Source organism: Macrotis lagotis, chromosome 7 (assembly GCF_037893015.1).
Source record: "Macrotis lagotis isolate mMagLag1 chromosome 7, bilby.v1.9.chrom.fasta, whole genome shotgun sequence".
In the NCBI taxonomy this organism is placed as follows: Eukaryota; Metazoa; Chordata; class Mammalia; order Peramelemorphia; family Peramelidae; genus Macrotis; species Macrotis lagotis.
Genome location: NC_133664.1, coordinates 204,165,000 through 204,192,217, shown reverse-complemented (window position 1 = coordinate 204,192,217; position 27,218 = coordinate 204,165,000).

Below are 27,218 nucleotides of genomic sequence, written 5' to 3'. Positions count from 1 at the left end.
AGCTGAGTGACACAGCAGACAGATCCCTGGCCCTGGGGCCAAGAGGCCCCAAGCCCCCATAGCACCCCTTAGGCCCAGCATCCCCCTGGCCCTATAGTCCCAGACAGGCCATCCAATCCCAGCCTCTTACAAGAGGTAAAAAGGAAAATGTGTTATATCTGACCACTCTCCCCCCATGGTCCATCCTCTCCTCCATCATTCACATCCCCCCCTTCCCCCTGTCCCCCACTTACTCCATATGTCTATACCTCATTGAGTATATATGCTGTTTTCTCTCCTAGCCACCTCTGATGAGAGTGAAGATTCCCTCATTCTCCCTTGCCTTCCCCCCTTCCATATCTTTGCAATAGCTCATTGTAATAAAGGAAAATCTTATTATATGAAATATCTTGGCCTATTCCCCCCTCTCCTTTTTCTTTCCCCCATTACATTTCCCTTTTTTCTATTGACTCCATTTTTACACCATATTTTATCTTCAAATTCAGCTTTCTCCTGTGCTTCATCTATAAAAGCTCCCTCTACCTGCTCTGTTAATTGAGAAGGTTCATATGAGTATTATCAGTGTCATTTTTCTATACAGGAATACATGCAGTTCATCATCATTAAATCCCTCATATTTTCCCCTTTTCCTCCAATCTCTATGCTTCATCTGAATCCTGTATTTGAAGATCAAACCTTCTGTTCAGCTCTGGCCATTCCAACAGCAACATTTGAAATTCCCCTGGTTCGTAGAAAATTCATCTTTTTCCCTGGAAGAGGACATTCATTTTTGCTGGGTAGTTGATTCTCAGTTGCATCCTAAGCTCTTTTGCCTTCTGGTATATTATATTCCAAGCCCTACAAGCTTTTACTGTAGTTGCTCCTAAGTCCTGTGAGATTCTGATTACAGCTCCATGGTATTTGAACTGTGTCCTTCTGGCTGCTTGTAATATTTTCTCTTTGACTTGGGAGTTCTGGAACTTGGCTATAATATTCCTGTGGGTTGTTTTGTTTGGATCTCTTTCTTGGGGAGATTCATGGATTCTCTCCATTTCTATTTTTCCCTCTGCTTCTAGGATATCAGGGCAATTTTCCTGTAGTAATTCCTTAAAAATGATGTCAAGGCTTTTTTCCTGATCATGACTTTCAGGTATTCCAATAATTTTTAAATTATCTTTCCTAAATCTATTTTCCATATCAGTTGTTTTTTCAGTGAGATGTTTCACATTTTCTTCTAATTTTTCATTCTTTTGGTTTTGAAATATTGAGTCCTGCTTTCTTGTAAATTCATCAATCTCCCTGAGTTCTATTCTTTGTCTGAAAGATTTGTTTTCCTCAAAGAGCTTTCTTATCTCTTTTTCCATCTGACCAATTCTGCTTTTTAAAGCATTCTTCTCCTCAATAACTTTTTGAACTGTTTTATCCATTTGACCTAAGCTGGTTTTTAGCATGCTATTTTCTTCAGCATTTTTTGGATGTCCTTGATTAAGCTGCTGACTTCATTTTCATGTTTTTCCTGCATCTCTCTCATTTCTTTTCCCAGTTTTTCTTCTATCTTCCTCATTTGATTTTCATAGTCTTTTTTGAGCTCTGTCATAGCCTGAGCCCAATTTCTGTTTTTCTTGGAGTCTTAGATGCAGGAGCTTGTGCTTCCTCATCTTCAGACTGAGTGTTTTGATCCTTCTTGGGCTCACATCAAAATATTTCTCAATGGTGTTCCTGTTTTTTCTCTGCTTACTCATTTTCCCAGCCTGAGCCTGGTTTTGGGGTACTTCCTGAGCTTTTGGGACACTCCCACAAGGATCTCAGTGTGTGAGGCTCTGTCCTCCCTCCTGGTCTGTGGATGACCATAAATGCCCCCCCCACTATGCCACGGGGCTGAGGTGGGGGGTCCCTGCTGTTCTATTGGGGGGGGCTAGACTATGATCAGGATCTAAATGTGGTCAGAATCCCAGCGTCCTGTTCCAGCGACAGAGGACAGAAGAGAAATCATATCTTTAAGGAAGAAATATAAAGTATGAAATAGTAAAATTACATTATAATATAATGCTTTTTTTTTCTAATTTGATGGTAATAGTCTTTGGTTTTTGTTCAAAGTCCAGAATTCTTTCTCTGGATGCAGATGGTATTCTCCATTGCAGATAGCTCAAATGGTCCCTGGTTGTTGCACTGAAGGGATGAGCAAGTCCGTCAGGGTTGATCGTCACCCCTGTCTTGCTGTTAAGGTGTACAATGTTTTTCTGGTTCTGCTCATCTCCCTCAGCATTGGTTCTTCATTCTTCAGCTGATATAATTTTCAATCTTGCTCTGGAAGTGGACTGCCTTTTCTAATGGTTCTACCCATTGGTCCATCTTTTCAGCAGGTTTGGCCCAATCTTCTTTGTTATCATCTATAGCTCTCTCAATATTTTTGTGACTCAGACCCAGGGAAATGTCACAGTAACTTTAGTTACCAAAAACATGATTGTGAATATACCATTTTCATTTCCATTTGGATTTTAAATTCTTCAGGGACCATGTCATTCTATTATTCATGGTCATCTAGCATCATCAGAAGATTATTCATATAAAGAACATTGGTCTTTCTTTCAGGGATAATCTTGAGGTTATTTAAAAGACAGTGCAATTTCCCAATTTAAATGCAATCTATTTTTTCTTTATATTCATTTTTGTTTTATTGTCCATCTACAGTTTCTGTATAGGATATATATATATGGGGGGGAATTAGGTGGTACAGTAGATAGAGCATTGACTCTAGCATAAGGAGGACTTGAGTTCAAGTCCTGCCTCAGACACTTGACACTTCCTAGCTGTCTGCTCCTTATCACTTAATTCCAGTTGCCTTGCAAAAAAAATGGAGATATATCCATAAATAGATAGATAGATATCTCTCTATGTATCTTAATCTATCTATCTATCTAGGGGGCTCATAGGAAGTATACATTTACTTGGTACTGAAAGATGATGGAAGGAGAAATCTGTGTTGGGTCAGTGGAATCCCAGGAACTTTGAAGCTAAGCAAAGGTGCAATATGCCAGCACCTGCTGATTGCAAGGGAAGGACACTGCTACCTACATCTAAACATAATCATAAGTGGCTGGAGCTTTGTCTGACTCATGGTCTCACTTAAGGACAAAAGTCTTTCAGGACAAAATTTTGTTGATTAAGACTTGGTCAATTTGTCCCTTCTCTACCTCCTTTTCTTCTTTTGCCTCTTGGCTACCTGGTAAACTGTCATTGCTTGTCATTAATCTTGAATATTTATTTGCTATCTCTATATTAGTAATTTGTTATATCTCCAGATAAAGATAAATAGACTTTCATTGTATTCTGAGTGAATGTTGGCTATAAAAGAGTGTGCCACAAAATTCAGAAGGATGAAAAGGACCCATGACTCTAGATTTAACTGTACACTTATATTAAACCTTGATAACTCTCTAGAGATACAAATATGTATACACAAATCTATCTATCTATCTATCTATCTATCTATCTATCTATCTATCTATCTATCTATCTATCTATCATCTATATGATTAGCACTTTGACTTGCCTTTCAAATTACTGATTTGTAACAAATATGTAATGTATAAACAATACACAATATATTAATTTATAAGATATTAGATATTTAGAAGTACTTGAAAAAAAAGTCTTGCTCTAGTATCTCTTCTTCCTCACTACACCTGCATGAAGTCTATCAACACAATCTTCTTTCTATTCCCTCCGTTTTGTGACTTGTTTGGAAATTATTTCCTATACTGTATCTATTGTTTGTAATATTTAATCTTTTTGTGTGACTATTTCTCTGGGGCCTTTCAAGACACCTACTTTTCTACTTACCCTCGACTTTTAATTTCTCCATTTAGCTATTTGAGTCTGTAAGCTTGCTGGCATTTTTGCTTTTAAATATATGACACAGTACAAAAGGTTTGCTAATTTGCTACAATCCTTCCTCTTTCTTCCCTCCATATTACAGCCCTACAACTTCAGGCCCATCCTGTTTTTCCTGCCTAGGTGATCTGGTCATAGAATATGCAGTGAAGCAATCTAACTCTCAAAGAGCATCCTATTCTAAAGGTAGCTTTCCTTTCCTTTTCACCTGCTCAAAGGACTTAGAAACTCAAGCACAGAAAATCTGCACTTTTTAACTTTTTCTGTTCTGCTCCATTGTTGTACATTTATGTCCCCCCCCTTTTCAGTATGACTCTCACAAATAATATGAAAATGGTAGGTGTGGGAGGACTGTGAAAAAGTATGCTCCACCAGACAGTGATTATCTTTTAAATTAAGGTAGAAAGTAATAAGTGGTGTCAATGCAAATCATTAGTCCGATCATCATCTCACTTAAAAAAACAGCTCTTTCATGTAATTGAAAAAAATTACATGCTTGGAGACATTCTGAAACTTGAAAGAAAGAATCCACTGAGATTGGAGGACTGCATATCTAAAGGGGTTTCTCCTACTTGCTCAGACTGAGCAACTTCTCTCTTATCCTTATAGCTGACATATGAATTGTCAACTGTTAATATGGCATCATGTTGTATTTTGTAGGTCTAGATAATGAGAAATATCTTATCATTGTTTCTCTAATTCTCATCACATTATTGTTGGAAGCACATAAAAGGAACCCTGGAGATTTAAAAAAAATCTCAAACTGTCTTTCAGAATGATTCACTGAGTCAATCCAGGTTATAAAACATGTGAACCTCACAGCCTTCAATGCCTTTCCAAAACCAGCTGAATAATGCAGGTTGCAGAAAGAGGAAGAGAGATGATGGCTTCTGAACAGGAATGCTTATTTTAGTGGGAACTATGCTCTATCCTTTGTAGTTTTCTTGTGCCCAGCATAATGCTCTCCACAGAGCTGGCTCTTGAAAAAATGTATTGAATGAATGGATAAATATATTTTCTATTGATTCAAATACTTGGAGTAGATAGAGTGCTGCATCTGGAGTTAGGAAATCCCAAGTTCAAATTCAGCCTCAGACACTTCCTAGCTGTATGTCTCTAGACAAGTATTGTTTTTCTTGGTTTCTTAAATTATAAAAATGGGAATCATAATTGCACCTACTTCCCAATGGATCAAATGAGATATCATATGTAAAGGATTGAACTTAATTAATGTTGGTTTTTGTCATGTCTCTCTTTTTTTAAATAGATATTTTATTTTTCAATTACATGTTATGAAAGTTGTTCAGCATTCATCCATATGCATATACATATTTTTAAGTTATATAATTTCCTTCCTCCCTCCTTTCCCACAGCCCCTCCCCTCAGTGGCAAACAGTCAGGTGAACATAGTACATACATCTTTGTGTTTAACACATTTATAGATGAGTCAATTTTGTATGAGGAATTAGGATTAAAGGAAACCTAAGAAAGCCATGAGATAGGAAAGAAATACATAAGAGAAATTTTTAGAAAGTGAATGTAGTGTTCATGCAGATTCTGAAAGGGGTTTTTTTTGTTTTGTTTTATTTTTCTTCCTCTGAATGGGGACAGCATTGTCCATAGCCTGTCTCCTAGGATTGTCCTAGCTTTCTGAACTACTGAGAGGAGCCACATCCATCAAGGTTGATCAACTTCATAATGTTGTTGTTAATGTGTACAGTGTTCTCTTGGTTCTGCTCCCTTTGCTCAGTCTTAGTTCCTGTAGTTCATTCCATGCTTCTCTAGAGTCCAACCATTCATGGTTTCTTATAGAACAATAGTATTCCCCAGTATTCATGTACTATAACTTGTTTAGCATTTCCCAATTGATGGGCATCCCCTCAATTTTCAATCCTTTGCCAATACAAAAAGAGCTTCTATGAATGTTCTGGAACATGTGGGACTTTTCCTATCCTGAGCTGGGTCAAAGAATATGATCAATTTTATTGCTCTTTGAGCATAGTTCCACATTGCTCTCAAGAATTGTTGGACACTTCACAACTCCACCAGTTGTGTCTGACTTTTTGTGACCCTAGTTATTTTCTTGGTAAAGATACTTTAGTGGTTTGCCATTTCCTTCTTCATTTAATTTTACAGGTGAGAAACTGAGGGAAGAAGGGGGAAGTGACCTGCCCAGGGTCACAGAGATCTGTATAAGAAAAGATTTGAACTCAGGAGGAGGAGTCTTCCTGACTTCAGACCCAGCACTCTATCCATTGGGTAACCTATGCTCCTTTCCTATTAATTATTTTTCTTTGTTTTCCTCCTTGATTTGTTTTTCCTGCCTTGACAGGAGTCCAAGTAACTTCAGGAACAAGTTGCAAATAAAGGCTCTAGACTGCTGTTTAGATTACAGTATATGGTAGAGTTTTATTTACATCTGGGTTTGGTCAAGCTTCTCTTCCTCTTTTGAAGGTGTTAGAATTAAATATGAAGTAATCTTCTCCTCTGCTTCTTCTTCATCCCCTCAACTCTCTTTTCCTTAGTAAAATTTTGCCTCTGGGGTGGGTATCTCCTAAAACAACCAAATTACATGTCACTTGAGCCCTTCAGAGTAAATTTCACCTTTTGTCCTCTATATTGCAGGTGTTTCTGTAGGAGGATAATAACACACAGGACCTATTAATAATCTCTTATGTCTTCTTTGTTGTGCCTTTCATCCTAGAGGATTTCAAGGTACTTAAATAAAAGAAGTAAAAACATTAATTAAAAATATTAACATTTATATGGCAGGTACAACAAGTTGCCTAGATACATCCTACCATAAAACACCATAGTATTTGAAGCATGCAGGTTATCTATTTAGAACTGAAGGTTAGTTAAATCCCACCCAACCCTCTAGACTTGAACCATTGGGCCTCCTTCCCATTCTTCCATATCACCAGATGGACCAAATGACAAAGACAGTGAGGGCAATATGACCATTTCTAACAATGCTTCTTTAGATAGGGGAAGTAAGAAAGTCTAGGAGAAAGAGGAAATCAGAAAAAATGCTATTGTAAGGGAAATAATAACAGAATCAGGAATTAGACTTCTTGTTTTCTTAGGGCTTTTTATCTTAAGGATCTCACAGATCACTATCAGCTGACAAATATAATTATCATTATTTTAGTGAGAGAGCCACTTGACTTGCCCCATGGTTACAGAGGTTTCATCTGCCTGCCAAAAAACAAACCAAAAAAACATGTAAGTCCCCCTTTGGGATCTATCCTATACTCCACCCCCAACCTATGTCTAAAGGTTGCAAGTTGAGTCTCCAAAGGGTTCTTCTACTCCAGGTTAAAACAAACAAACAAACAAAAACTCACTGGATTTGCACTCTTAGCTCATGAGCTCCACATAGATTTTTCATTTAATAGTTAACCAATGAACACAACTAACTCAAAGTAAGATATTTATTGATAGATATGGTAGAGTAAGGACATTAACTACAAAATTTTCTTATTCTGTTGTCATGCTGCTCCCCCATGGGCACAGTATTTCTTTTGGGCAAGTTATTCATCTGGGCTTCCTGGGCATTTCCCCCCTTAGATTTGTCTCTGAAGTTTAACTTCTCATGTTAGGGCTAGATCTTCTTTGATTCCATAGTTGGCTCTCTTCTCTGCTTTCAGAGGCTCAGTTTCATGAAGGTATTTTGTCTCAACCATTTCCTAAGATATCAAGATAGCTTTCGAAGGTCACTAAGGGCATGATCATTACTCAGCCATACAATGATAAATTTCCATCTGGACCTAGAAATTCCACAAAGGAAAATTTTTTTTCTTCACACCCTATTAAAATAAGAGGTCTTCTTTATACTTCATTCAAAACATTATTTTTTATTGTCTCTGTTACCTATACCTTCTATGATTTCATCAACTGGGATGAAAGGAAGGAACATCAATTGATAGGGGATGTTCTGACCAACTCCTTCCCTCACCAAAAAACAAGCAAACAAAAAAAAGCTGAACTGGCTTAAGAAATATTCAGTTTCTGACAGTGTTATCTACTATATCCTCAGCTACATTGTCATTTTTTTTATTTCAAATTTTACAATTTCCCCCCCTACTCTTGTTTACCCCCCCACCCCCACAGAAGGTAGTCTAATAGTCTTTACATTGTTTCCATGCCACAAAATGATCAAAATTGAATGTGTTCAGAGAGAAGTCATATCCTTAAGGGGAAAAAATATAAGAGATAGCAAAATTATATAATAAGATAACTTTTTTAAATTGAAGGTAATAGTCTTTGGTTCTTATTTAAACCCCACAATTCTTTCTTTGGATACAGACAGTATTCTCCATCGCAGATACCCTAAAATTGTCCCTGATTGCTGCACTGAGAAATGAGCGAGTCCATCAAGATTGATCATCAACTCCATGTTGCTGTTAGGGTATACAATGTTCTTCTGGTTCTGCCCATCTCATTCAGCATCAGTTCATGCAGATCCTTCCAGGCTTCTCTGAATTCCCATCCCTCTTGGTTTCTAATAGAACAATGGTGTTCCATAATATATATCACAATTTGTTCAGCTATTCCCCAGTTGATGGACATTCACTTGATTTCCAGTTCTTTCCCACCACAAACAGAGCTTCTATGAATATTTTTGTACAAGTGATATTTTTACCCTTTTTCATGATCTCTTCAGGATATTGACCCAGTAGTGGTACTGATGGATCAAATGGTATATTTCTGTTGCCCTTTGGGCGTAATTCCAAATTGCTCTTCAGAAAGGTTGGATGAGTTCACAGCTCCATCAGCAATATATTAGGGTCCCAGATTTCCCACATCCCTTCCAACATGGATCATTGTCCTTTCTGGTCATATTGGCCAGTGTGAGAGGTGTGAGGTGGTACCTCAGAGATGTTTTAATTTGCATTTCTCTAATCAGTAAGGATTTAGATCAATTTTTCATATGACTATGGATTGCTTTGATTTCCTCATCTGTAAATTTCCTCTGCATATTCTTTGACCGTTTGTCAATTGGGGAATGGCTTGTTTTTTGATAAATTTGACTCAGTTCTCTCTCTATATATTTTTTAGAAATGAGTCCTTTGTCAGAAATATTAGTTGTAAAAATTGTTTTCCCATTTACTACATTTTTTTGATCTTGTTTTTTTGTGCAAAAGCATTATCATTTAATGTAATCAAAATTATCTAGTTTGTTTTTAATGATGCTCTCCAGCTCTTCCTTGGTTGTAAACTGCTTCCCTTTCCATAGATCTGATGGGTAAACTATTTCTTGATCTCCTAGTTTTCTACAGTATTTTCTTTTATATCTAAATCCTCTATCCATTTTGATCTTATCTTGGCATAAGGTATAAGATGTTGATCTAATCCAAGTTTCTGCCATACTAACTTCTAATTTTCCCAGAAGTTTTTATCGAAGAGAGAGTTTTTATCCCAGAAGCTGCACTCTTTGGGTTTATCAAATAGCAGATTACTATAATCACTTCTTGCTATCTCTATTCCACTGATCCACCACTCTATTTCTTAGCTAATACTGGACAGTTTTGATGATTGATGCTTTATAATATAATTTTAGATCTAATAAGGCTAAACCATCTTCTTTTGTACTTTTTTTCATTAAATCCCTGGAGATTCTTGACTTTTTATTTTTCCATATGAATTTACTTACAATTTTTTCTAGCTCATTAAAGTAATTTTTTTTTGGAATTTTGATTTGTAGGGCACTAAATAAATAGTTTTAGAATTGTCATTTTTTATTATATTAGCTCAGCCTATCCATGAGCAGTTGATATTTGTCCAGTTATTTAAATCTGATTTTATTTGTGTGAGAAGTGTTTTGTAGTTGTTTTTGTGGAGTTTCTGAGTCTACCTTGGCAAATAGACTCCTAAATATTGTATATTATCTGATGTTACTTTGAACAGGATTTCTCTTTCTAGCTTTTGCTGCTATATCTTGCTAGTAATATATAGAAATGCTGAGGATTTATGAAGGTTTATTTTATATTCTGGGACTTTGCTAAAGTTATATTGTCATTTCTTAAAAAATATATATAAACAAAGGGGGTGCCAGGTTTCTAGCCTTTATTTGTTCATTTAGCATACCAGATAAGATTTCCTTCTTTCTACTTCAATATAAATGTAACCAAGTCAGAATCAGTAGTGTCTGATTTCTGCTTGGGCATACTTCTTCAGTCTTCTTCCATGACAGCATCTGCTTTCACCCTTTTTGAGAAATTCCTGGCCATTCTGATTTACTTGGGCTGGTGCAAAGGAGGAAGTGGTGAAGGCAGCTATTTTTAAATCTTGAGAGTTTGTTACGGGCCAGTCCTGATTTAGGCTAGTCCAGTGGTTTAGGCTTAGAATTGAAAGAAAATGAGACACTTATAGACTATAACATTTATTATCAAAAAGAGATTTACTAAACATCACTTGTACAAAAATATTCATAGCCGTCCTGTTTGTGGTAGCAAAGAAATGGAGATAAAGTGAATGTCCATCAATTGGGGAATGGTTGAACAAATTATGGCATATGTACATTATGGAACACTATTGTTCTATTAGAAACCAAGAGGGATGGGATTTCAGAGAAGCCTGGAAAGACTTGAATGGATTGATACTAGATAAGATGAGCAGAAACAGAAGAACATTGTATACCCTAACAATAACATGGGGGTGATGATCAATTTTAATGGAATTGCTCATAGCATCAGTGCAATAATCAGGGACAATTTTAGAGTACCTGTAAGAACTGTGGAGTTTAAACAAAGACCAAAGTCTATTACCTTCAATTCTTTTTTTAAAAATGTGTCTTATGTGCTACATAATTTTGCTATCTCTAACATTTTATTTTCTCCTCAAAGATATGATTTCTCTCTCAACACATTCAATTTCGATTAATTTATAGCATGGAAACAATGTAAAGATTATGGGGGCAGGGGGGAGGGAAAGGAAGGTGGGGGAAAATTTGTAAAATTCAATACCTTACAAAAATGATAGTAGAAACTACTATTTATATAAATTGAAAAACAAAATTTTAATTAAAAACAGAAAAAATAAGATTTACTTAACAATGGTATGGAAAGAATGATCATCAGGTATACAATATTGCTTACTTGGGTACAGGTCTCCTTTTTTTTATTTGCTATGATGGTGTTGCTGCTCAGCAGGCTGTGTTAAGCCATAGAAGTCTCTGACTCCTCATGTGTTGAAGTTTATATACAGTAATTACACTGATGTTTAAGTTTAGTTTCTTGCATTAGTTAAATCTTGAGGGTGTTTTTGTTGCTTTTTAGGGAAAAACCAACTTAAGCTACATAGGATAGATGTCATTCCTACATAGAGTGGATGGCAAACTGTTTCCTAGTTTCTGGTTTCTTTAAAACTAGAATTCAGAGAGTATCAGTGATAAATCATGTTTACATCAGAGCAGATAAAGGTAGTCTTCTTCTTGACTTAATCATCAGTAATTCTGTTAAAAAGGTCATAAATCTCACAACTTAGGCAACATTTGCTTACTCAATCAAGTGTCCATCTCATTAAAATTCCAAGGGATAATTCATTCAATGACTTGACCAAAGGCAGATAATGAAAAGATAAGAAGACCAGTAACCACCTAAAATGATGGGACAAATTTATAAAGATAATACTTACTATAAATGAATAAAAAGTCCTTCATTTGGTTAAAAAAATTAACTCTTAAGTAGGAGAAGCAGTAGATATGGTTAGACAAAAATTAATGTGAAAAAGCCTCTTCAGGCAGGAAAAAACCAACCAGATGCAATCTTAGACTCTATTAATAAATGTGAATTATCCAGAACTTAGGAGATGAGTTATTCTGCATTACATCCTTTTCAGAGCCTCATCTGGGATTTTTGTATTGAGTTCCAATCATATTTATATGATTACATGACAATTTATTGAAGGGAATTAAAATATTTAACTTGGAGAAGGTTGCTTTAGGCTTAGTCTTACACTCTCTTATCCATGCTTTTTCTATACATTTTCTAACTTGATACTCTTTCTTGCTCCCAAAGGTTCAATTCTCTTTAAGTAGTTGACTCCCAGATCTGTATAATCAATCTTATTCCTTATTCTCTCTAATGAACTCTAATCCCTCATCAACAATTACTTGCTTACTGGACAGTTCCACCTGAAGAGTTTGTTGGCAACTAATACTCAACATGATCAAAACTCATTATCCTCTCCTTAGTCAATTAATCAATTAGTGGATCAATAAAAACTATTTATTAAGTGATAGGTATATGCCAGGCACTGTTGGAATATATTACTGCTGTTGATACAAACTATAAATCCTAATAGTTCATAATATCTAGGAACTTATTTTCAAATGGGGGAGATATGTACACATACAAGTTTTGGAGGCACAGCTCTTACCCCCAGTGGTTTCTTATTTTAGGTTTGATGCTGGGACAAAGGAGGCACTCACAAGTCATTGAAAATGTACCACAGAGGGGCAGCTAGGTGGCACAGTGGATAGAGCATGGACCCTGGAGTCAGGAGTACCTGAGTTCAAATCCAGCCTCAGCCACAATAATTACGTAGCTGTGTGGTCTTGGACAAGCCACTTAACCCCATCTGTTTTGCAAAAACCTAAAAAAAAAATTAACACAGATAGGTTTACTTTTACATCATAAAGGAAGGATATGCAATAAGGATACAGAGGGGGCACTTAACTTCTATAGAAACTTCACCTTCCCTTTGCTCTTCATATGGAATTATATCTGGTTAGTAGGATAGGGTACCATGTAGATTTTCGGAAGTCCACTAAATCTCAGGGGTCTAGATTTCTTCTGACTGGGGCATTTTATATCTTCAATGACCAGGAAACTACATCAGGAAAGTTAGGACCAATCAGATCCCAGGGTCAACTTTTTCCCTATTGGATGGGGGTGGAGGTGGGTGTAGGCAGAGAAGAAAGTTGGAGTCCTAGGGCCAAGCTAGTCCTTTTTAAGGCAAAGATTCTTCATATTGTGGGGGGGGGGGGGGGCTCGAAACTTTATGTAGAAGGTGATAGAGGATTTCATTCAAGTATTCAACTAAGCAATGGAATTTAACTGCCTATTATGTGTCAGATACTGAACTAGGCCCCGAAGAGATTTAATTCCACTGAGGAAGACAATAAAATAATAATATATAAGCAAATAAAGGTTAAATCTCAAGATGTAAATGCACAGGCAGGAATTTGATCTTCTACTCACCCATAGATGATTATCAAGAAAGCAAAAAGTTGATAATAGAAGCAATGAGGTGAGAGTATTGATTCTCACCTGTTGATTCCTTTATGAAATATGATGACTTTTTCTGGTGGAATTAAAGAGAATAACTAGTTGGATGAGCAAAAATTTAACAAACTCTTGCAGGATTTAAAATTACTAATCCATGTACAAGTTAGGAAGTTGGAGAACTGATCTGATTTCAAACCACTAAGCAGAAATGAAGAAGAAACCTTGACTCACAAGAGGAAATTGGTCTTGAGCTTGTCATGGGGAAAGGAAAAAAAGAAAAAAACCCTGGCATTACATTCAGAATAAAGGAGGTTGATAGCAGTTTGGGAAATCAGCAAAGGTTTCATGTTAGAAGATTTTTCAAGTTGTTGCTTCATTTGACATCTTGATGGAAGAGAAGGTTTTAAGGGGGCAGATGTGAGAAAGAAAGAAATTCTAGCCATAAAAGTACAAAGACATGGGGGTTGGAGATAGAGTGTTATATTTAAGGAATGGAGATAAGACATTTTAGCTGGAGTACAGAAAGAGGAGTTATTTATAATGAAAGTGGAAATATAGCTGAGACCAGCTTGTGATCAGAGGCATTTATTTTTAATCCTAGAGACATATAGGAGGTCACTGAAAATTACTGAGGATGGATGAGTGACATATTCAGAGTTGCAATTAAGGAAAATCAGTTTGGCAGTACTGTGAAGTATGGATAAGAATGAAGAGTGTCTTAAGACACACACCAATTAGGAGGCAATTGCAATAACCCAGGTGAGAGGTCATCAAGGACTAAATTAAGGTAGTTGTTAAAGGAGTAGATAAAAGGGGACAATTATGAAAGATGTAGTGGCAACAGAAAAGGAAAGGAAAGTAAAGAAGAAATTAAGTCTAGATATTTATGTCAATCACTGAAAAAACACAGAAACAAAAAACAGAGCATTTAGTGAGACTAGCTGTAACAAAGAGTACCAGAAGCAAGCAGAGCATTGTGTAAGAAAAACTCAAAAAAGGTAAGAAGGGGTTTAGTAATGAAGAATTTTATCTACCAAACAGAGAGGAGTTTTTATTTGATCCTAATACTAATAGGAAGTCATCAGATTTTATTGAATATGGGGCACATAGTCATACTTGTGCTTTTGGAAAACCATTTTGGCGTCTGAGTGAAGGACAGATTAGAATGAAGAGGGATCTGTGGCAGAAAAACCAAATAGGAGACAGTTGCAGGAGTCTACAGAAGAAGAGATGAAGGCCATATGAAAGTAGTGTCTGGGTGAGGAAAGAAAAGGAGACATGAGCAATGTTATGAAGATTAGTTGATTAATTAAGTATCTGGTGTGAGTGAGTTAGGAACTGAGGATGACCTCAAGATTTTGAACCTGGGTGATAGGAAAATGGTGGTAGTCTCAACAAAAATAAGGCTTGTTAAGATCCTTTTGATTGACAACTCATACAGTGTGTTAGCTATCCCCTCATGACTTTGTGTCATTTAAATAATTGTTAAGCATGGGAGGTGTACCATTTCAAAAGTCAGTTGAGAAAACGATTTACTAGCAAAAGACTAGCATAATAGCATAGTGGCACACCAGTAGAGACTCCCTTCCAAGTCAAATCTAATCATTCAACCAGTTACAAATGTCCTTAATTGTACTTTCTCTTAACTTGTCTAGCCTCCAATCTCTCCATCTTTTCCACTTTAAAAAACATGAATGAGTTTGTCAAATACTTTTTTAAAATGTAGAAAAATTGTAGTTGCCTCATATTTTTTTTGGTGTTTTTTGCATGATCTATTCCTTATGGAGCCATATTGCTTCTTTGTAAATAGTTTCTTTAACTAAATATTCAATAACATTCTTAGTAATAGAAAATTATAGTATTTTTCCAGGAATTGAATTCACATTTAGCTTGCAGACTCAACTTTCTTCCCCTCCCCCATTTTTTTTGAAAATCAAGACATTTGTTGCTCTCAGCTATAGCTCTATACAATCATTCAAAGATCACCAGCAATGGTTCATCAAGCATATCAACCAATTGGTCTGATCCTATTGACTTGAACTCAGAAAGACTGTGGGTGAGACTGGATGGTCTCTGAGGTCCCTTCTAACTCTCAAATTCTATGAAGGATGGCTAGTTACTCTCTTGTTATCTCCTTGTTTGATTTGGGTTTCACTTCCTAATAGCCATTTTTAAAATATAGATTTCATTTCCCCCCAAATTTAATTTCTTTTCCAATGCAAAGATTATTCTCCTTGTTAGATACAACAGAAGAAAAATCACAGTTCAATAGCTGCTCCTTATATTCACTCTCTATTACTCATTTTTGTCACCAAAAGAGTATCCTGATCAATGGTCTTTGTTCAATATTTTTTTAATCCACTACTTAATAAAAGAAAGCATCTATTTATTTATTTATTTATTTATTTATTTTTGGTAACTCTTAGCAGTTTTCTATAGCCTTAGTACATTCTGAATCTTAGGATTCTTGGTATTATCAGGCTGTGAAATACTCAGGTTCTTTTCTCCATTACTTACTTGTTTTTCTCCTTCTTCCCATATCTTTTTTCAAATCTAAGTTGGTTGCTGAGTTTTCTTTTTGCATCTACCATATCTCTTTGGACAACTTCCCTTATTATGACACATCAATTTATTCTCTTTCAAATCTCTCTCTTTGGGTCTCCAAAATTTCATTCATTCATTTCCTTTCTCTTCTGGGTCAGTTTCTCCCTGTAGAATTTTAGGACATCAGTTCCAACTTACTTATCCACTTTTTGACTCCTTTGGAATCCAAAATCCAATCTAAATCTAGAAAACATCTCTATTAGAAATATTAAGATGGTATGATCATTTCTCCTGAAAATTCCTTCCTTTTTTTGCTTCAGTTGCCAGGTTTTCTTGGCTGGGGAAGAATCAAGTTAGGAGAAATAATTTCATTATTTGATTTCTCTACTGTTTGAATATTGAAATTATCATTAAAGCTAAGAAATATTTAGCTGTTCTGATTTTTGGCAGTAAGACAAAGGTTATACTGATGTCTAACCCACCCTTTAGGCCACAAAGTCTATTTTACAGACATAATTAAACTGGTATAATATCTGCTGTCTTTATGGGTTGATAGTCATCCTGATTAGTTACTGTTAGATATGGGAAAGTTTATCAGTAAGAACTGAGTGTGTGTTCAATGCTTTGCAGTACACAAAACAGGAAAAGATGTAATTCCCTACCTTTAAAGAGAAAAAAGAGAAGAAGAGGCAGGAATCAGCATTTATATAATATTTACTGTTATAGAAATTATTCTAAGTATTTTTATAAGTATTATCTCATTTGATCCTGACTCCAAGGTCATCTACTGCATCTAGGACTGTCACTAATCATCTTGACTTTTATTTTGCCATTGGACTTTGATGACCCTGAAATGACTTTGCAGTTCTGGTTCATTTAAATCTAAATTATGTACAAGTTAAGACATCAACCCAAGATGCTATTGTTCTTGTTCAAAAATGAAGAACAGACAACAATCCAATTGTATCTTTACAACAACCCTGGGAGTTAGTTACTATTATTATACCAATTTTACAGTTGAGGAAACTGAAGCAAACAGCAAATCTTAAGTGATTGCCGGGGTCATACAGTTAGTAAGTATATAATGGCAAAATGAAATGCACTTCTTTCCAACTTCAAGTCTAACACATTAGCCACTATGTCAGTTAATGCCTCTGAAAGACCTAAATAATACACATGAAACAACCAGGAACATCACAAAGCAGTAGGTGATAAATCACATCATATTATCCTTGCAGGTCTTCTTGAACATGGGATGATCCAGTCAATTCTGTTTGACAAGGATTTATTTATTAAGGTTCAGTGTTGTACAAAGCACAAAGAGAGGAATGGGGAGTACAAAGATTCAGGGGTAGGCATGAACACAAGGTGACCATGTAAACAGAAAAATCATCAGTCTAGTCATTGTGGAGTGAATGGAGAGTAGTGGGCAATAGGATAAGCTGGGGTCATGTCATGGAAGACCTTGAATCCTAGGTACAGGAGAATTAAAATAATATCTCAATGACTGAATTAGACATTTAGGACTGGAAGGGATCCCAGAGATCATAATTGAACATGAAGGTGCTTAAAAGAGTTCCAAACAAAATGTCATTAGAATTTAGTGGAGAATGGCTTCCCAAAAGGGAAAGTCAAAAAGTGGGAAAATGGGAGGTGGGGAATCAAGGAAGGCTTCCTAGGAGGGAGGTCATTCTCTAGGTCATCATTATCTCATCTGTAAAATGAGGATCATAGGAATAGGTCCAATATATTGGACCCAGGAGTTTGAACTCAACCCTGACTCTAACATAGTATTAGACCACTAGGCAAATCACTTAATTTCCTTGAGCCTCATTTTCTTTACTTGTAAAATGAAGATATTTCTACTTGTATTACCTTCCTCCTAAGGATGTTACAAGAAAAGCATATTGTATACTATACTCAAAAGTATTTACTAGCTTTAACATTCTATGATTCTGTCCTCCAGAGAATCTCCCCTGATTCTCAGCTTAGACTTGTCTCCCTTTATTGCAGGCATAGATACTTTGCTACATTTCTTTTGGTGGTAGAGAAGTGGAAACAGGGAGGAAAGCACTCTGGTGACAATTCTGATTGATTCTTATCCTTTTCTTTATGCTTATGTATATATGTGCTTGTATGGCAGTTCTTTATGAATTCTTTCAGTGTCAGAATACATTGTTGTTCAGTCACTATAGTTGTGTTTGACTCTTCATGATCCCATTTGTAGTTTTCTTGGTAGAGGTACTGAAATGGTTTGCCATTTCTCCAGCTCATTTTACAGGTGAGGAACTAAGGCAAACAGGGTTAAGTGACTTGTCCACAAAGCTAATTTCTGAAGTTAGATTTGAACTCAGGAAGATGAGTCTTCCTGACTCCAATCTGGGGTTATATCCACAATGTTACTTCAAACCTTTTAATCAAATCTTTCTACTTTTTAAAGTTGTTCTCCTACACTTTCCCATCTACCCCCCTCCTTTCTATTTTTCCTGTACATTTTTCTTTTAATTTTTGGTACTTTAACAAATATTTTCTTATTTTTTCCTTCTCCCTGACCCCAATTCATCTTTATAATTTCATTTAAATTACTTAGCAATTTTCTCTTAACTGAGACTTCTCTTTTCTAAGGAATTTTGTCAGGGATAATGTACCCAAATCATGCTATTAGTAATGCTAGTGTGTCACATCTTTATGATCCTTTAATGTTTTATAGAACTCTTTTTCACAACAGCTCTGTTAGGAAAATAATACTGGGGGAGAAGTGGTCAAAATTACCCTCCCAAGATGACCCCCAGAGACTAATTTTAGTACGTTTCCCAAGATTGTCAGCTTCTAATGAGTCTCCAAACTTCTCTTGCCTTAATATCTTTTAACTCCTCCACCCCCACCATTAAACCATGAGCTTCTCTGACATATTTGTACAACACATAGAGCCTTCCCAACTTAGAAACAATCATTCTTCAAGCTAACTTATTTTATATAAACTATTTTGTTATAAATGACCCTTAATAAATAGTGAGAGACCTTCATTGTCTCACTTTTCCCTTCTTTTGGTGAAAAAAAGACTTAGTTATTGAAGGTGTAGGATTCTAGAGTTCTGGGAAAGTTACCTTCCCTGTCTGGCCTGACAGGTAGTTTTCTGAGATCAACTAGTCTCAGACAGAACTTCCTTTTCTCTATTATAACTCAGGATATGTATTTTTCTTCCACAAGTATCTGCTTTTTTTTTATGAGTAGTCATCTTTCTTATCAGTTTCACACAATATTATTTTGAATAAAGTTTAGATTATGAATACCATCCCCCCCAAATTTGTATATAAGGAAACCTATGTCAATCTTGGAGTAGATATCATCCATCTTGTTATCTATTCTGACTGCTAGCTCTTAATTTACTCTGTACTGTTATTATCTGATTCCAGTACCAAGAACCAAAATTGCTTTCTTCTGCAAATTTCACTACAATTCCAGCACCTTTTTTGTCCCTGTTTCTAGATGAGGTTATCTTGTGCCATGCTATCTATACAACTACCCTTCACCTCTATTCAGAATTGAAAGTCTCAATCTGTGACCCTGGGTTATGATTGATGAGTATTTACCTTATCTTACCTGGAATTTATCTCATTATGCTACTCCTCAACCGAACCCCCCCCATTCCCTATTTTCCAACTTTGGTTTCCCTATGTCTATTAGAATGTAACTTCCTTGGGGGCAGAGACTGTCTTGCTGGTTTGTATTTGTTTTCCTAGCACTTACTCTAGTTCCTTGACATATTAAGCTCTTAATATATGATTCATCATTCTTTCATTTATCTTAGGTCTCTTAATTTCAAGTCCAGCATCTTTTAATTCATAGATGTATTACTTAAAAGAAAAGTGAAAAATATATATGGTATCTAGATGTTTTGAGTGCATGGAAACCTGTATTTGTTGTTGTGATAAAGATAGATTTGATTGGTAATTTAAACTTTTTATTTGCGTATTTTAGGAATTTGTAGATATAGGCTATATCAATCATATTGATTTAGGAAGATGGACAGTAGGGGATGACATAAATAAGTTTTGATTTGGAATTCAAGAATGTGGGTTTGAATTCTGTTACTACATTTAAGGCACTGGGCAAATCACATAACCCTTCTGTTTCCTATTTAAAATGAAGCTGTTAGACAAGATGGTCTTCAAGATTATACCTTGAAGTATATTATATTTCTATTTATCTTCAGTCAGTAATTATAACTCCAAGTTGGAATTAATCAATCAAGTAGCAGTTATTAAGTTCCTACAATGTGTCTAGATTTATACAAGAAATTTAGGGTTAGTACAGTACTAGGAAGAAAATTAATAGCAAACCACAAAATCCTTCATATACACACACACAGAGAGAGAGAGAGAGAGAGAGAGAGAGCGAGAGAGCACTACTGAAACAGAAGTTTAGATTGAGTGCTATAGAACTGAAAAACTGGCAGGACAAATTGTACAATTTAGTAGAAATTTTCAGAGAATTTGTCTTGTATTTATGAAGTCATTGAGAACAGAAAAACAGAAAATCACATATTGATTGTTTGTACAAGCTAGAGTTTTAATAAGGGTTGGTCTTGAGCTGAGGTAGTATTTGCTAAGGTGAGCCATAACATTCAGCACAATGAAGAATCACTTGCAAGTTTGATATTTGAGTGGATAGCATACAAGTCTGTTAGGGAAAAAAACAAAACAAAACAGAGACAACCTGAGAGAGGAAACAGTCAGAGGGACTCAAGTGAGTAGTGGACGAAAAATAGATAGACTGGTATTGAGAAATATTTATCAAATGCCCAATGATACATTTGACATATACAGTTACTAGATGAAACAAAAATATTCGAGTAGTCTTATAAGCAGACAGAACAGTTCAATTTGAGAGAATACAGGTCCATGTAATTAATATAGTTCTAAGTAATTCTAACACTGCTCTAAGTAATCTAAGATGTCTTTTTGTGTATGAATTAATGAGGGGGCATATGAAAGATAAATGATTACAGAGAACATATAGAAAGATAACACCATAGACACAATTGTCCAGGACCATAGATTATAGTAGTTTTGTGGAAAATCAATACCAGCACAGAACAAGCAAAGAAACAGAATAATTTTCTATTAACAAATTTTGCCTGGAAGGATAGATGAGTTATGATTGTAAGTTGGAGTCAAGGGATTGTGTTAAAAAAATCAATATAAGAAAGCAAAGATGGGGTCAGGAATGAAGGTTGTCCTGTATCATGCAAACAGTAAACCTAGTTTCATCTTTAGTTAAATCCAACATTTTTGTATAAGAATACCACCAACAATATACAACCAGAGAGACTTTTTGGGGTGGATCCAAGATGGTATCACAAAGTTAGAAAGCTCCTGGAACTTTTCCCAAAACAACTTTGAATGAAGCCACTAAACAGATTATAAAGCCATAGAACCCCTCAAAATAAACAGTGAAAACTTTTCAGTGAGATATCTTGTAAGAACTTCAGGAAAAGGACTAACTCAAATGGGTAAAAGTCTATCCCAAATGTATAACCTAGTTGAGACAAGAGAGCTGGAAAGTCAGTTGGAGGCTCTTAACCACAGCACAGCTCAGATCTCAATCAACTCAGGAACTGCTCAGGTCCCATTACAGCTGAGATTTCAACTTGACTGAGGTCCTAGCCCAGCAGGCCAACAGTGAGGGTTTAAACCACAGATTGGAGAGCAAGGATTGAGCCCAGAACACAAGTGTATTTGGGCTACTCTAATGAAGGGAACAAACCAGAGACCCCAGCCCCTAGCACAAAAAATTTGGGTTTATACACCCTTTACACAGGAGTAGGTCTCAACTATCAAAATGAGCAATGCCCCCCCCATAAAACCCCACTAACCACTGACAATTACTATTTTGATAGGGATGTTGAAAATGCCATCTCAGAAAAGAAAAACAGTGACAAAATGCCAAATTTTGAAGCTTTAAAGGGGTTTCATGAATTGGCATAAAATATAAAAAGATCTCTTAGAAGAGTCCAAAAGGATTTTAATAACCAAAGAAGAGAGGAAGAAGGAAAAGGAGAAAAGAAATGAGAGTCATGCAGAAGAATTATGAAAAATTGATCGAAGAAAACAATAATTTAAAAAGTAAAACTGGAAAATAAAATTGACCAAATGAAAAGGAAAATAACTTTTTTAAAAGTAAAATTAATGAATTAGAAAAGGAAACACAAAAACTAACTGAAGAAGATAAAATTATAAAAAATAGAATTGGACAAATGGAAATAAAATTCTCTAAGAGATACCAAGATTCCATCCAACAAACCAAAAGACTGAAAAAATAGAAGGAAATGTAAAATAACTCTTCAGAAAAAAAACGACCAATTGGAAAATAGATCCAGATAAGATAATTTATGAATTATTGGTCTACCTGAAAGTCACGATCAGAAAAAGAGTCAGACAAAATTTTTGCTGGAAATTATCATGTAAAACTCTCCTAATATCTTATAATAAGAAGATAAACTAGTCCTTGAAAGAATTCATTGAATATCCCCAGAAAGAGATCCTAAAATAAAAACTCCAAGGAATATTGTAACTAAATTTCAGAATTCACAACTAAAGGAGAAAATACTGCAAGCAGCCAAACAGAAACAATTTAAATACCAGGGAACCATGTCAGGATAATGTAAGATCACATGCAGGATCAGCTTTGGCATTAAAGATTTGGAGGGCCTGGAATTATATTTCAGTGAGCAAAGGAGCTTGTATTACAATGAAGAATTAATTACCCTGCAAAATTCTGCATATACTTTCTTTTTAAAAATTATTTATTTAAGGCAGTGGGGTTAAGTGACTTGCCCAAGATCACACAGCTCAGCAATTATTAAGTGTCTGAGGCTGAATTTGAACTCAGGTCCTCCTGACTCCAGAGCTGGTGCTCTATTCACAGTGCCACCCGACTGCCCCCTGCATATACTTTCAAGGGAAAAAGATGGATTTTTAATGAAATAAAGTCTTTTCAAACTTACCTGATAAAGATCAGAACTGAACAGAAAACTTTATCTTCAAATACAAATATGAGATGCATAAAAAGGTAAATGGAAATGGGAAAAATGTTAGTCAATGAAACTAAATTGTTTATATCCCTATATGGGATGAAAGTTCTTGCAACTGTTGAGAATTGTGTTTCTCTTATGACAGGTATATGACCTCTTATGAAAGGTATATACCTAGACAGAGGGAGTAGGTAGGAATTGCCTATGTTGTTATCAAACTTTTAAATCTTGAGGGTTGTATTCTTATTGGGACAGATGGAGGGATGGTACTCAGAAAAGGGTTGTGTGGGCATAAATTGAATATGATGTAAAGAAGCTTATTACTCTTGAGATATGTACTTCTTTTATTTCAGTTGAAAGGAGTATACTCTAATAGAGTGAATATAAGATAGCTATAAACAATTAGGACATGAAAAAAGGGATTATACTAGGAGAAAAAAAGTCAGGCATAAGAGGATTAATAACACCACATAAAGAGGCACAAAGGACCTAATATAGTAGAGGGAAAGAAGGGTGGTTATGAGCCCTGGGTAAATCTTACTCTCAACAGATTTGACTCAAAGAGAAAATAACATAAATTCCCAACTGGGTTTAGACATGTATTCTACCCTACAGGGAAACAGGGAAGCAGAAGGGAAAGGAAAAAGAGAAGAAGGGAATATAAAAGGGAAGTGAAAAATAAAAGGAAAAACAAGAGATCAAAAGGGAAATGGAGAAGAAAAGGGAAGTGCAGATTGAGAGAGCCAGCAATAAAAAGACAAAATACAGGTAAGGAAGAATAAGAAAAAAGGAGAGAGAAAAGTACAAAAAGAGAAGAGAAGATGGAGGAGAATACATAATTATAATTATGAGGTTAAATTGGATCAACTCTCCCATAAAATGGAAGTGGATAGCAGAGTGAATTAAAAACCAGAATTCTACAATATTTTGTTTACAGAAAGCACATCTGAAGCATAAAGATATAAACAGAGTAAAGGTAAAAGGCTGGAGCAGAATATATTATGCCTTGATTTAAATTAAAAAAAACAGGGGTAGCAATCCTTATCTCAGTCAAAGTAAAAGCAAAAATAGATCATACTGAAAGGGATAAAGAAGGAAACTATATCTTCCTACAAAGTACCATAGACAATGAAGTAATATCAATATTAAACATATATGCACCAAATGGTATGACATCCAAATTCTTAAAAGAAAAGTTAAAGGAGTTAGAGGAAGATATAGACAGAAAAACTATAATAATGAGAGACCTAAACCTTTTTCTTTAAGAACTAGATAAATCTAACCACAAAATAAAAAGAAGGAAGTTAAGTGGATAAATAGAATTTTAGAAAAGTTAAATATTCTAGATATCTAGAGAAAATTGAATGGGATAGAAAAGGATATATTTTCTTCTCTGTGGAACATAGCACCTACACAAAAATTGACCAGATATTAAGGTATAAAAGCCATATAATCAAGTGTAGAAAGAAAGAAATATTAAATGATTTGGAATTATTTTGCCTGATTGAATGACAATAAATTTGAAAATCTAGGGAAATAGATGAATATTTGCAAAAATATAAATTGTCCAAGTTCACAGAAGAGGAAATAAAATACCTAAATAACCCCATTTAGGGAAAAAGAAATTGAATACTCTAACAAGGAACTCTTTAAGAAAAAAATTTCTAGGGCTAGATGTATTCACAAATGAATTCTACCAAATATTTAAAGAACAATTAACTCTAATTCTATATAACTATTCAAAAAATAGGTAAAGAAGGAATTCTGCTAAATTTCTTTTATGATACCAACATAGTGCTGATATCAATCAGGAAGAACCAAACTATACAAAGAAAATTATAGACCAAACTTCCTGATGAATATTGATGCAAAGATTTTTATTAAAATTTTAGCAAAGAGATTACAGCAGTTACTACTGGAATAATACACTGTGAACAGGTGAAATATTAGGCAAACAATCAGCATAATTGACCATATCAGTAAGAAAATGAATAGAGATCATGTGATTATCTCAATAGATGATGAAAAAGGACCCATTCCTATACTCAATTATACTCTATACTCTATACTCTCGATTATGGGAATAAATGGAGTTTTCCTTAAAATTCTAGGCAGTATCTATTTAAACATCAACAAGCATTATATGTAATGGGGATAAACTAAGAGGCATTCCCAATAAAATCAGGGATGAAACAAATTATCACCCATTATCACCATTATTATTTAATATTGTACTAGAGATGTTAACTTTAGAAATAAGAAAAGGAAATTGAAGGAATTAGAATCAGAAATAAGGAAACAAAATTCATTCTTCATAGATGATATGATGGTATATTTAGGAAACCTTAGAAAATCAACTGAAAAACTACTTGGAAAAAATTAGCAACTTTAGCAAAGTTGCAGGATTTAAAATTAACTCACATAAATCATTAGCATTCCTATATATTACCAACAGCAAGAGATAGAAAGGAGAAGTTCATTTAAAGTAACTTTAGTTTTTTTGGCAAGGCAATGGGGCTAAGTGGCTTGCCCAAGGTCACACAGCTAAGTAATTATTAAGTATCTGAGGCTGGATTTGAACTCAGGTCCTCCTGACTTCAGGGTTGGTGCTCTATTCTCTGTGACACCTAGTTGCTCCTAAAGTAACTTTAGAAAACATAAATTAAAACAACTTTGAGGTACCACATTATACTTATCAGATTGGCTAAAATGATAGAAAAGAGAAATGATCAATGTTGGAGAGGATGTGGAAAAACTGGGACACTAATACGCAGTTGGTGGAGTTGTGAACTGATCCAGTCATTCTGAAGAGCAACTTGGAAGTATGCCCAAAAGGTAATAGAACTCTGCATGCCCTTTGACTCAGCAATACCAATACTAGGTCTTTATTGCTCCAAAAAATCATAAAAGGGGACATGACTCACATATAAAAAAACATTAATATCAGATCTTTTTGTAGTGACAAAGAACTGGAAATTGAGGGAATGGCCATCCATTGGAGAATGGCTAAATATGCTCTTTTATATGTATGCTATTGAGCACTATTATTCTGTAAGAAATCTTGAGTGCTCTGACTTCAGAAAAGCATGGAAAGATTTGCATGACCTGATTTTTAATGAAGTGAGCAGAACCAAGAGAGCATTACACCCATCAACAGCAGCATGATTAATTATGATTGATGCAACGCCTCTCAGCAGTTTAATGAGAGACATGTCAATACAAAATGCCATCTACATGTAGAGCAAGGCAGATTATTTTCACTTTTTAAAAACTTTTTTATTTTTCTCATATTTTCTTTCCTCCTCCCACCTCCTGCTAAGTTCTAGTTCTTCTTTCACAACTTGATTAATATGGAAAAATTTTAAATATGATTTTACAAGTGCAATCTATATTAGATTGTTTGTTGCTATGGGGAGGGTAGTGGGAAGGGAATTTAGTGGAAGAACATGGAACTCAAAGTCTTTCAAGACAATTGAATGTTTTAAACTACCTTTGCATGAAAATGGAAAAACAAACAAATAAATAAATAAATACGCAATTAATTAAGAGAAAAATACAACCAGAAAAGCATCCACTTAATTCATTCATTTCTTTCTGTGTCTCTCTATTTTTATAACTTATCTATTTGCTTATTTTTATAAATTTTTGTTCATTTATCTCTTTATTTTTAAAATTTATTTTTGTTGCAGTTGCAAGATGGTCATAAATATGTCAAGTGCATAAGAAGGAATTATCATTTGAGTTGAAAGCTGATGTACTTGCATCAAGGAACTGGCATCAAGGAAATAAGAATGATGTGAATCCTAGTTTTATTTGGACCAGATGAAATTTTTGCTAAAAACAAAAACAAACACAAACATAAAATCTTTGTTATTTGGAGAAATCTAGAGAATTTAAAAAAAATAAAAAGAGATACCTAAAAAAGAAAGACTTGAACGTGAGCTATCCCAGATGAAAGAGAATTTGGAAAGTGAAGAGAAACTTTAAACATTTATAGGAATTATGACATTTCTCTCAAAAAACACTCAAATATATTATTTTAAATATTCTTTTTTAAAAATTTTGAGTTCAGATTCTCTCCCTACCTCACATTCTTTCCCCAACCATTGAGAAGGCAAAAAAATGATATTCATTTTACATGTGAAATCATGCAAATATATTTCACAGTAGCTATATTGCCAAAAAAGGAAAATGAGAACAGTATACTTTAATTGGTACTCAGAGTCATCAGTTTTTTTTTCATTATTAGTCCTTTGGATTTGTCTTGGATCATTTTATTGATTAGAATAGCCAAGTCTTTCATAGTTGGTCATCATTACAACATTATTGTTACTGTGCCAGTGACCTCCTGGTTCTTCTCATTTCACTTAGCATCATTTCTTATAGGTCTTTCCCTTTTTTGGTGGAACCACCCCAATCAAATTTATAAAATAAGTAACAATAACTTAAATAGGTTGAGTTAATCGATTATATAGAAGTAGTCAAATAGATTAGAAACCAGAAAGCAACATATTGTTTATAAGAGAAACACT